Genomic DNA, 13,230 nt, shown 5'->3' with positions numbered 1-13,230 from the left:
TTATAACCAACCTTTGAATATACCCACCTTCGCTAATGACTACACACTATCCTGCTACCTTAATGCAGTAGAACCAATGAACTCTTCCACCAGTGAGCAAAGCGAGAAAATGACTGAAATAGACATCAAGTATCTCAATCACAAAAATCAAAAAAAGAAAAATAAGAGATTTGATGGCGAAAACTACATTGTGGTGGTGTCAGAATAAAAAATAGTAAAAATAAAGGACATACCTAAAGGTGAAAACCTCTCTGAGGCACTTGAAGGTGAGATACTTGATATGCTGCCAACTCACTTCCAAGAAAGGTCTTCGATATTGATTGAACCAACTCAACTAGTCAATATTGGAAGTCAAGAAACACCACATATCATTCATCTAGCTCAATCACTATCAGCATAAGAGTTAAAATATTTCAGCAACCTCTTTTCAGAAAAGAAGAACAACTTTGCATGGACATACTCTGATATGCCAGGACTAGATCTTGATCTCATCATGCATCATCTCTCTATTACACCAAGAGTTAAACCAGTCAAGCAAAAACTTCGTAAGATACATCCTCATGTGGCACTGCTAGTCAAGGCTAAGCTAGAAAATTGCTAGAAGTCGGATTTATCAAAGCTATAGACTATGCAGAATTGATATCAAACATAGTACATATATCAAAGGTAGACAAATCTATTAGAGTTTGCATAGACTTTAGGGATCTCAACAAAGCATGTCTGAAAGATGATTTTTCATTTCCCAACATTGATATGATAGTAGATATGACTATTGGATATGACACGTACTCATTAATGGATGGATTCTCTAGTTATAATCAGATCAAGATAGCTCCTGAGGATAAAGAAAAGACAACCTTGACATGTGCATGGGGAACCTTCTACTGGAATGTCATGCCATTTGGGCTAAAGAACACAAGAGCAACTTACCAAAGAGCAGTAACCACTATCTTCCATGATATGAACAACACAAACATGGAAGATTATGTTGATGACACCCTAGTAAAAAATATAAACATATCTATGCATATTCAATAACTAAGCCTCATACTGGATAGAATGGAAAGATTCAAGCTCCGGTTAAATCCTAAAAAGTGTGCATTTGGAGTAACATCAGGAAAATTTCTTAGTTACATAATTTCAAAGAAAGGAATTGAGGTTGACCCTGAAAAGGTCCAAGCTATAATGGAAATGCCTCCATCCAATAATATCAATCAAATGAGAAGTTTACAAGGACGTCTTCAATCAAAAAGGCACTTTATATTTTTGCTAGCAGACAAAGCTCAACCCTTCACAAAGGTATTAAGGAAAGGAGTTTAATACAACTGGGATAAAGATTGTGAACAACATCTAAAACAAATAAAAGATTATCTTTCTAATCAACCCATATTGATGCCACCGATTCAAGGTAAGCTATTGATTCTATACATATCAAGTACAGATACTTCACTAGGGGCACTTCTAGCACAACAAGATGAGAATAAAAAGGAAAGATCCATATACTATATCAGCAAAACATTGGTGTCTTATGAAATGAACTACACTATAATAGAAAAAGCATGCTTAGCATTGGTCTTTGCATGACAAAAAGTAAGATACTATATGTTAGCACACTCTATTAAGCTGGTGGCTAAGATTGATCCACTCAAATGTCTTCTCAGCAAAACAACACTCATAGGAAGCCTGGCTAAATGGGTCATGGTTCTTACAAAACTTGATATTGAATATGTGGAACGTAAAGCCATCAAAGGATAGGTTATTGTAGACCTACTTGTTGATGTTTCACTTGAAGATAGTCAACCTCTGCATATAGAATTTTTGGATGAATCAATCATGCACCTTACTTAACAATCATGGAAGGTGTTCTTTGATGGGTCTTTCACTCAACATGGTTCTGGTGCTAGAATACTTTTTATTACTCCTCAAAAATATTTAATTCCAAAAGCTTACAAGATTCTCTTCCCTTGCACAAACAACATTATAGGATATGAAGCTTTGGTAAACGGGAACAAGCTGGCCATCGAGTGGAAGATTGTTGAATTACACATCTATGGAGATTCTCAACTTATTATCAACCAAATCAATGATCTATATGAGACAAGAGATGAGAAACTGATGCCTTATAAGAGAATGGTGGATGATCTCAAGAAATACTTTACGTTTGTATCATTTCAACAGATCCCCTGATTAGCAAATAGAGCACTGGATGCAATGGCCACCTTGGCATCTATACCATAGCTACATGAATCTAATTTTTGTTTTACGTTCCTAGTGGAAGAGTTACATTATCCTGCCTATGATTCTCCAGAGTCCCAGATGGTCTGTTCTATTATTGGACATGACTCATCTCGCTATAGCCACATTTACTCTTACCTGCGTGACCAAGTTGTCCCTGCTAATCTTTCACGAAATGAAAAAAGGAACCTAATCTGAAATGCGTCATCATACATCATCATTGCTAATGACCTATTTAGGTGAGGTTTAGATAGTACTTTGTTTAGATGCCTAGAAACTAAGGAGTCTCAACATGCATTATCTAAGGTTCATGAAGGTGTTTGTGGATCCCATTCGAACAGTCTAACTTTAGCGTGAAAACTATTAAGGGCTGGCTACTACTAGCCAGACATGGAGAAAGAAGCTACAAATTTTGCTAGAACTTGTGAAAGTGTCAGCTACATGGGAACCTTATACATGCTCCAGCAAGGGATCTCTTACCCTTTGTTACACATTGGCCCTTTCAACAGTGGGCATTTGATCTAATTGGCCAAATATATCCTGCATCATCTAACGGACACAAGTTTATTATAACTGCCACTAAGTACTTTACTAAGTGGGTGGAAGTGGTTCCACTCATCAAAGCAACCGGTAAACAAGTAGCTTTGTTCATCCTTAATTATATCATCTGTAGGTATGGTATACCTTCATCCATTATAACTGACAATGGAGGGCAGTTCAAGAACAAAGATCTAAATGAACTCTATGAAAAATTCAAAATAAAATAACACTGGTCATCTGAGTACTACCCTCAAGGTAATGGACAAGCTAAGGCATCTAACAAGAACCTATTGACTATCTTACACATAACAGTAAATAAATTTAGAAAGGTTTGGCATATGCATCTTAGTCCTACCCTGTGGGCTTATAGAACAAGTATCAGAACACCTACTAGGCCTACACCTTTTTCTTTGGTATATGGGTCCGAAGCAGTATTACCTATTGAAGTGGAAATATCGTCTCTAAGAGTTTCTTTACAAGGTCTTGTTACTAATGAAGACTACAGAATAGCTAGATTGCAAGAACTCAAATTGCTGGATGAAAGTCGACAATTGGCGTTTGATCATCTAAGAGCATATCAAAAGAGAATATCTAGAGGTTATAACAAGAAGGTTCAAAAATGATAATTTCAGGTTGGTGACCTTGTTCTAGGAGAAAATCCTAAGAATCGATAGTTTCGAGACAACAAAGGGAAGTTTGAACCCAATTGGCTGGGTCCCTACATCGTTACTGCAACCTTTGGCTCTGGTGCCTATCAACTCTCAACATTGGAAGGAGAACATCTCAGTGAACCAATAAACACCATCCACCTGAAGAAATTCTCCACCTAAATATTCTCTGCTCCAGCAGCCTATGCAGCTAAACAATCCTAAAGAAATCCTAAAAAATCAGAAATAGTCCTGAAGAAATCCTAAAAAAAATCAGAAAAAGTCCTGAAGAAATCCTAAAAAATTAGAAAAGTCTTGAAGAAATCCTAAAAAATTAGAAAAATTCCTGAAGAAATCCTAAAAATCAAAAAAAGTCTAGAAGAAATCGAAAAAAATTAGAAAAAATCCTGAAGAAATCCTAAAATAAAAAAAAATCCTGAAGAAATCCCAAAAATTGGAAAAAGTCCTGAAGAAATCCAACAAAAAAAAAAAAAGGAAAAAGAGTGAAAATGCCTTGGTGAAAACCTGGTAAACAGGTATCTTGGTAAAAAAAAAATGAATCTTTGCCAAGCAGGTGAAAACCTGGCAAACAGGTGCCTCTTGTACTCACGTGCTCCATCTATCAATGCAACGTTGGCATTCCCACTTTCATGCATCTTTTCTTTTGCTTGTACATATTTCAGTCACTTTTGTGACATCCTGGTTTGTTGGAACCCTCATGGCTTGAAACTGATTAATGTCCTAGTCTTAGGTTAATCGACACAGCACATTACATGTCCTAAGCAGTATCAACCAAGTCAACTTTATGTCAATGAAACTTGGTCATCCACTCTAAGTCAGTCGCCTGTCTCCTGACTATTGAAGAGTTTTATCACCGAGTATAGAAGCAAAATAATATTACTGAAAACAATCACTAATCAGTTTGAGCTATGCATGAAATTTTCTTTGTGTGTTGTTTTTTATATTGGTTTTCGATTAGTATCCCTTTGAGTAACTCAAGGAAGTCTATCTTGATTAAGAGGAGCAAGGATTGGGGGCATAATATTTTCTTTGTTTTCTTCTTGTAGGAATGATTTCGATGATCTGGAAACATCTAAATTAGTTGGGTGTTTGTGATAAGAGCCTTCACATCAAGGTGAAATCACCACACATACCTCGACTTCGCTTATTTGAATGCTACAGGGAGATTCTTTGTTTGTTTTGAGGGAATTTCTTTAACATGCAATCCAGGTCCCTGCGAAATCTATCCAAGGATATGAACGAAAAAGGGTCATTGCGAACAAGATAATAAATATTGCACATGAAAAGAAAGGAACTCTAATCCGCCCGTTGTGGTTGTAAAATGCTCAGTGATGAAAATTAAGCATTCCAAATCCAGTGACTAGGTTTAGGTTGCATTTCATTTTTCATCTCATTTTACATTCCATGCTGCATTTTGTGAATTTATAATGATTTTGGTATGGTAACAATGATCTCTTTATCTTCTAAATGAGAGTTTGAAGCTTCATCATTTCTTCAATCGAGTACTTGTGTATTGAGATGTTTAGCTGCATACATAAGCATTTTATATAGATTCATATATTCATTATCACTCATTTACATTTATCTTATTGCATTGAAAAATGAAAAAAATTGCACTACCCATTACTCATTTTCATCCATTTTATTTGCATATGAAAAGAAACAAAAACAAACATCCATATTCATCCGCATTACATCCATACTAAGAAGATATGCATACATATAGAATAAAGAATATAGAAAATCATCTCATAAATCGATCGACACAAGTATAATGAAGTCAAATCAAGATCTCGTATATATAATCATCAAGTCTCCAGGTACAAATTAATGTCAACAGACATATACAAACTCCCATCGGAGCAAGAATCATAAGGGCTACAAAAAAATCTTAGAGCTAAAAAAATATCTAGCTCTCTGCCTCTCCCTCATTGCCAAGTGGTGGAGGAGGTGGAGCCTATTGACCCAGATCCTACCTAGGTGCCCAACCTCCCTCCAATCAAGCCATATACTGCAAATATGGTACAACCTACTATGATACTAGAACTGCTACGCTATAAGCCACAACATAATAGGCTAATCAACTCATCTCATGGAGAACCTCCTGCTAAAGAGCATCTTGCTCTACCCTCATTGCTACAACTTGATGATCATGCTCTGCCTTGAGCTCCACTAGCTGACGATCATGCTCAGCTCTGACCTCAGCTAACTGATGATCTCTCTTTACTCTAAGATCCACCAATTGTTGGTCTTGCTTTGCTAGCTGAGTCTGTGCCATTGTCAGCTGTGACTACAAACCCGCTAGGCATGCTCTCACCGACCGAGTTACGTTGGCCCCCTGATCTCTCGCAGGCTCTCTACCTCCATCTCTGCCTCCATCTTTGCATCCATCACCTCCTCCATCTCCGCCTCTAGCTCCCCCTTGCTCCTCTCTCCTCTGCCAAACATGTCTCAGAGCTACTCTCTCCTCCTCTCCACCACCCTCTGCTACCCTCGCTCCACTTATCCTCATTCCAACCATTCCTAGGGATCCACCCTCTCCTCTCTACTACCTCCCACCAGCTGGTACCCTATTGCTACTAGCAGTAGGATCACCATCTACCTGCCTTAGAGTGTCATCTCTTTGTCCCTACCTTTGTCCATGTCCCTGTCCCTATACGGGGGCATCATCCTCAACCTCCTCTATGTGAGGTCCCTTCTTAGTCGGATTTGTGAATCTTAGGAATGGATGTTGCTAAAACCAATCCCTATACTAGGGCAATACCCCTGCATCTGTAATATCATCTAGATAATCCCATCTCAGCCACTGTAACCTAGTCAACTCCTGCATGCTCAAGGCGTATGATAGCCTAGGTCCCCATCCCTACCTCTCCTCATCAGCATAACATGCATATGCAGTAAACTCCTATGAGATCCCCTGAGGTCTACCATACTACCTCATTAATCGAGTAACAATAAACAGCTCGACCACTGTCTGTGATCTACCTATGAGAGGCCATGTCATCTAGAGGTCTCTATGAAAAACTCTCCAATCATCCCAACGCTCCAGACCCCTGTAAGGTCTCCATGTGATAGCTATCAGATCGTCCAGCTACCGTCTCCACTAATCAGTCTTGCCCAGATGGGGTTGCGTCACATATCCATCATATCTATAAATAATGGGTTGTTGTGGATCTCTGACCTCATCAACAATCAGCTTGCATACTGGGAGATGCTCCCGGGCCCATACCTGCAAAATCAAAACTTTGGCAACCATGCTCTTCCCCTCCTGGTAGACAATCTCATGCATCTCATGATACATGTGTACCAATATGCAAGAACCCCATCCTAACCTCTGGGGGTTATCCACAAGTCTCTCTAACATCCTACCCCATCCGCATAAAAACCCCTGCTGTCCCCTGTATGGCATAAGAAAACAACTGATAAAACCTGCCAAGATGCAAGCCAGTGGAAAGTCCTCACTACATTTGGTCATCATCTCATCCCAAACGATCGATCATGTCAGAATGTTTGCATCATGAAATACCTACCTCAAGGCTAGAAGGCCAGGACATTGTGTTGAATTATAATCTACCTTATCCCCAGCAAAAGGGATATGGAGAATCCTATATACATCCTCAAGAGTGATGGTCATCTCCCCAACTAGAAAATGAAATGTATTAAGCTCTGAATGGAACCTCTCCACTAATGCAGTCAGCATACCATGATTCACACAGATATTAGACAACCCAAGAAGATGAGTCAATCCACATGCATCAATATGCACCCAATCTATATCTAATAACTGACACACTAAATTCATCATAGGTGGATATACACATCTGAATAATACATGGGGAAATCTAACTTGCAAAAAATCAAACATAGGTTCATCAAGACACATTCCAAAGTAGCCGATAAAGGAAGAAAAACATAATGCAAATCCAACTACACTAATTGCAAAATCAAACTTTCAAGTTTACACCTTCAAAAATGCTCACTGTTTTCCAAATGACAAAACATCATAGAGGGAGAAACTTGTACGAGTCAAGAATTGGTCTTATATGACAAAATAGGCTGATACCACACAAGACTAGACCTAAAACAACAAAATGGTCTCTTTTGAAGGTTTTCGTATGGCAAAAGGGTGTATGCAGAATGACAAAACTAATAACCTTATACTATAAAAGAAAATTAATCATTTTGTCATACGAGACAGGATCATGTCTCGCATGATAAAACAAGATTGCTCGACTTAAACATGCCCAAAACATGAAAAATTCAACAAAATTTTTTTTTTTTGAAATGAATAACAGGCTTAAGATAGATCACTTACTGCTGGCTCATAGTTCCGAGGTTGATTATGTCATATCTAGTGCTCGAATTGATGCACATGAGTGGGAACCACCATTTTTCTTCACAAAAAGCTTTTTGAATTTTCAAACTTGGAGGGTTAAAATGAATTGAAAATGACACTTTTACCCCATATATAGTCAAAACCCTAATTTTTCAACTTACTCTGACAAACATGAAAATTGTATCCTTAGCTAATTTGGCTGTCCTGATTCCATTTTTGGGATCAAAATCAAAATTCAAGATCATTCTGCTAGTCAATTTCATAAAATTTGGACCACATAGCGCTTTTCATCAAAAGCTAGTTCTTTCTTCAATTTGCACTCAATTTCTAATGAATCAACACTAAATCTCAATTTATTCTACAAATCAACTTTATGCTCAATTTCTTATCACGCTTAATTTTCAAATATTCCTTTGAATCATTTGTGCTCAAATAAATCAATATCATCTCTAAACAATTGCCTATAATTGTGTACCCTCGCTATCTTTCGATTTCACTCCCGAGGGGGCATACTCACAACCTTATGACCTCACATCTTCAAATGTCGAGAAATTTTTCAAATCTTCAAGCAGCTAAGCTTCATCAAATCAATTGCTAGTGTCATATCAGTTTTATCTCTTTATATCAAGCTGATATTATCTTTGTCTGAATCAGTCTCTTAATGTTATTCAGTTGCATCAATTTTCATCAAGCTGATTATTCATTTAAACTCAATCAAGGGTTTAAAGAGTTTCTTTGATCACACACTCAATCTAAGTAGGTGTTCAGTTTCATCGCATCGAATCAAGCTGGACAGTTTATCTTCGCTCATCGTGTCTTGATCCATCAAGTTCAAGATCGATTTTATCTTCACTCACTGTGTCAAGTTCAATCAAGTTCGGGATCGATATCACTTAAATCAACTCTATTCAGTTTCATCGCTTCAAAACAATTTGAATACCTCACTTTTCATCTAGTTCATGATCAATCAAGTTCAAAATGGGTATCTCCTAGACATCAACTATTCTTTGAACCAACGTGCTACTCACATGGTAATTCAAAGAAGGGCAAATGTAATACCCTAAAAATGGTCATCTAAACCATGAGCCCCTAATCTCGATAACATCACCAAGGTCCTAACATCTCGATAAATCTTGAGCACACAATTAATTTCTAAAATCATCAATGTCACATGGCAAATTAATCAACCAATATTAATTAAACATTTATTTAATTAATTGATCATTCCAAGTAAATCATATTTAAACAATTATCCTATTTATTTTATTGAATATCCTAGCATATTTAATGAAATTAATCAATTTGCCATCAAATCTTGAAAAAATAAATTAATTGACCAAAAAAGAATTAAAAATTGAGAAAAGAAATCAATTGGAGATAATCTTGAAAAATAAATTAAAATTTGATAAATAATCTCAAAGAAAGAAAATAAAACAATTAAATATTAAAATTGAATGGAATAGAGAATAAATCAGTTTTTTCCTGATTTTATCTTAATTTTAGTTCAATTTCCTTTAAAACTGAGAAAAAGCATCCAATCACACCAATTCACCTGGATTGTGTTTCCTCTTGGAAAATCTTGACTGCTCATCATCATTTGATCTCATCCTTTGGTTTCTTTCTAGATTTTCTATAAATTCAGGCTCTCATCTCTCATTCAAGGATCCTCGAGAATATATTGTTATTATGTTGTTTTTGCTCTAGGTTCATTGAGAATTTGCATTGAGATATTGCATATTAGATATTTCATATTGTTTAAATCATTTAGCTTAAATATTCATATATTGCTTAAATCATGTTACATTAATCTTGCATATCTAGCTTAAATCTTGCATTCATTTATCTTAAATCCATGCTCATATAGATTAAAAATCCTTCGTTTAGGTGTTGTCTAGTCATCGGATAGCTTAGCAATCTGAGGGTAATCTAAACTCGCATCTACTAGAAGGTAATAGGTCGCTTTGTAATGGTTTATTATTCATTGATTATTGATTTACTAAACATGCATCTAATAACTTAATGGAAGTGTTGTGTATTCCAGATGTAGATACAGGTCCACTTTTCACACACACAATGTGTCTTTGGGAATAAGATTATTTCTTTCCTTAGGAGGAAGAATAACCTTATCCTCAAGAAGATGCATATGATCATCATGAGGAAGGCTAAGTGTTGGATTTATTGGTTTACTCAAGGATAAAATCATCTCATTTTTTGTGTTTTGATATGATTTAAAGGGAGTATCACTTCTAGGTTGAAGAGGATAGAATTGATTAGACCAAAAGTAATCAAGACAAACATCTCCATGCCTCACTGCAGGTTGATACATGCTATGATTAATAGTTATGATTTTACCATTATGATGAAATTTCAAACACTTATGAATAGTAGAAGCAATTGCTTTCATGGAAAATAGCCAATGATGTCCAAACTTCACATGAAATTGACCGGATGTAGAAATAATAGAAAATTGAATATCTAGTCATTTAGTGTTGACATTGTAAGTCCCAACTGGTGCTGAGCAGGGAGGGGTGAATCAACACTTAATTAAATTTTCACAATTTAAGTTTAATCTTAAAATTGCATTTATCTAAAATCCAACAATATACTTAATCACTGAAGTAAAATATGCAAGCATGAAAAGTTGACAGTGACACCAAGGAGTTATCTTGTGGAAACCCAAAAGGGAGAAATCCATGGTGTAAGTAGGAACTCATAAAATTTGTACTCTTCTATAGTATGCCCTGTTAGGAGATTACAAAGGCACTGTTAGGTGCCACCCATTTAAGGGATTTTGCACAAGGCTGGTTAGTGCCTTTACCCTATTAAAGGTAGCCTGGTTAGCAGACTTAGAATGTTAGTTAAGATGTCACCCGGTTAAGGGATTTTACAATAGGGACTTGTTAAAATCCACCTGGTTAAGGGATTTATATTGCAGTTGTTAGAAAGCAATAGATGGATGATATGCTAAATTAACTACTGATAGCTTGATCAAATCTCAATATGCATCACACTCAATACACACCAGTTCTGTCTTCTGTGCACAACATCAATATCCTTCTTACACCTTTGACTCTTCACTCATCCGGTCACCTATCCCTTCACACTGCACTCTACCGATCCTCGGACCTTTGGCTCTGCACTTTATCGGTCCCCTAACCTTTGGCTCTACACTCTACCAGTCGTCTGATCTTCAGCTCTACACTCTACCGGTTCACTGTATCTTGACTATGCACTTAGTCGATCTACTTCAAAACCCACTCTACTATACTAATACCTTCTATCACTTCCTCTCTCTCTGCTCTTCACTTTGGATTACCTTCAACAAATTCTCCTTGTTGCAAGTTTCACGATCAAAAATTTTTGAATGAACTTCAAGAACACTTTATACATTTTCTGCTGACATCTTTAGGCATTCCCTCAATCAAACCAATAATTGATTTTAGAATATTTCAAATTCAAAATATCCCACTCTTTCTCTATGCGCCTTACAAAAATTTTGCCAAGTGTTCACCCAATTCTGCCACAACATCTCCCAAATATAGAAACTTATGAGTCATGTTCAACCAAATAAGTGTGAACCAGAAAATCTGCATGTAATCATGCTTGACTACATGATAACTTAAAGTTGACCTTACCAACATATGATTTGGCATAGACACAAGCTCACCAAATCATCCTTTTCCACCGCAACTGAATAACCAATCACCGCTCCAAGATTTATGGTGATCACCTGTCTTCCTTCTGCCATACCGGTGTACCAGTATGCCACTACACTTCTATATTACTGGTTTGTCCTTTGATTGTCAGTTTGTTGTGCTTGCGCCAAGTCTCTTCCCCTATTTGCCAATGAGTTACTTTTTTGCATACAACTTCAAGTCTTCTTACCCGAGTCACCTTTTGTGACTTCACTATCATCAAAGTGATCGATCTTCCTGAATGATAGACTAGTTGGATTAGTATTTTTCCTTGAGCCGATTGAACCTTGATCATTCAATACCAATGTTGTTTCCATGTATTGTAAGATATCACTTTTGCTTACTGAAAAGCAACACCACTCTAGCTATACCACTTCACCAGTTAGTGTTGGACGTCAATGACAAACCTTAGCACATATATCGGTTCTCTAGATTGACCGGTTTTGTCAATGCCAACAATCCAACAATCTCCCCCTTTGGCATTGATGGCAAACACTTCAAACTCTAGCTAATTAGATGCATGTTTCTTCATCTTTGTACCGGTCCATTCATTTTTCCCTCAGTGATGAATATCTCCCCCTATCACTAATATCTGCTAATTCTCAAGCACTCTAAACATATCTCCCCCTTTGACAATAATGCCAAAGAGTCATTTCTGAACACTAACAAGACTGTTTCCCCTAACTGGAGCAGTCCACACTCATAAATCTAGTTTTTTTTAAAAGAAAAAACTTGAAATCATACCAGATTGATGTAGAACCTTGTTTTCTTACTTTACTGAATGGAGAGGAATAACCCCCAACTTACCTCTGAGATAGTCAAAGGTGTCCTTCTGTAGTGGCATGGTGAAGATATTAACCACCTGCTCTTTTTTTGGTATGTACTCCAACATCACTTCCTTTTCTTGAACTTGTTCCCTTAGATAGTTATATTTGATGGCTATATGCTTCATTTTGGAGTGCATCATCGGGTTCTTGGATATGTCAATGGCATTGGTGTTGTCACAATGAATCACTACCATTCCAACCACTTTTTCTTGTATTCCTTCTAGCAGTTGCTTGATCCAAACTATCTGTGTGCAGTTGATTGTAGCAGCTACATACTCACCTTCAACCGTGGACTGAGAAATGCAATTTTGTTTCTTACTTGTCCAAGATACAATCCTATCTTCGAGAAAGAATGCACCTCCACTGGTGCTCTTCTTGTCATCAATGTTCCCAGCCCAATCTGAATCAGTGAAGACACTTAAACTAAAGACTCCCTTGTGTGGATACCAGAGACCATACTCATCAGCCCCCTTTAGGTATCTGAATATTCTTTTGACTGCCATCATGTGAGTCTCTTTCGGGTTTGCAAAAAATCTAGCAACCAAGCCAACAACTTGTGCTATGTGTGGTTTGCTATGTACTGCATACTATAACTTACCGATCATGGACCGGTAAAGTGTCTCATTTACTTCTTTATCCTCATCATGTTTAGATAGCTTGCCACCTGTAACCATTGGAGTTCCAATAGGTTTGCAGTCTTCCATTCCAAAAGTTTTCAGAATTTCTCTTATGTACTTTGTCTAACTGATGAAGATGCCATTCTTTAATTAAGAGACTTGCAGGCCAATAAAGAACTTTATCTTGCCAATCATTGACATCTCAAATTATTGTTGCATTTGTTCTGCAAAGCTTCTATTCATCTCATCATCTCCCCCAAAGATGATGTCATCTACAAAGATCTCAGCAATTAGGTGTTTTCCTTCATCTCC

The sequence above is a fragment of the Cryptomeria japonica genome, chromosome 7, assembly GCF_030272615.1.
Source record: "Cryptomeria japonica chromosome 7, Sugi_1.0, whole genome shotgun sequence".
In the NCBI taxonomy this organism is placed as follows: Eukaryota; Viridiplantae; Streptophyta; class Pinopsida; order Cupressales; family Cupressaceae; genus Cryptomeria; species Cryptomeria japonica.
The sequence above is the reverse complement of the archived record's forward strand: the minus strand, read 5'-3'. Positions refer to the sequence as shown.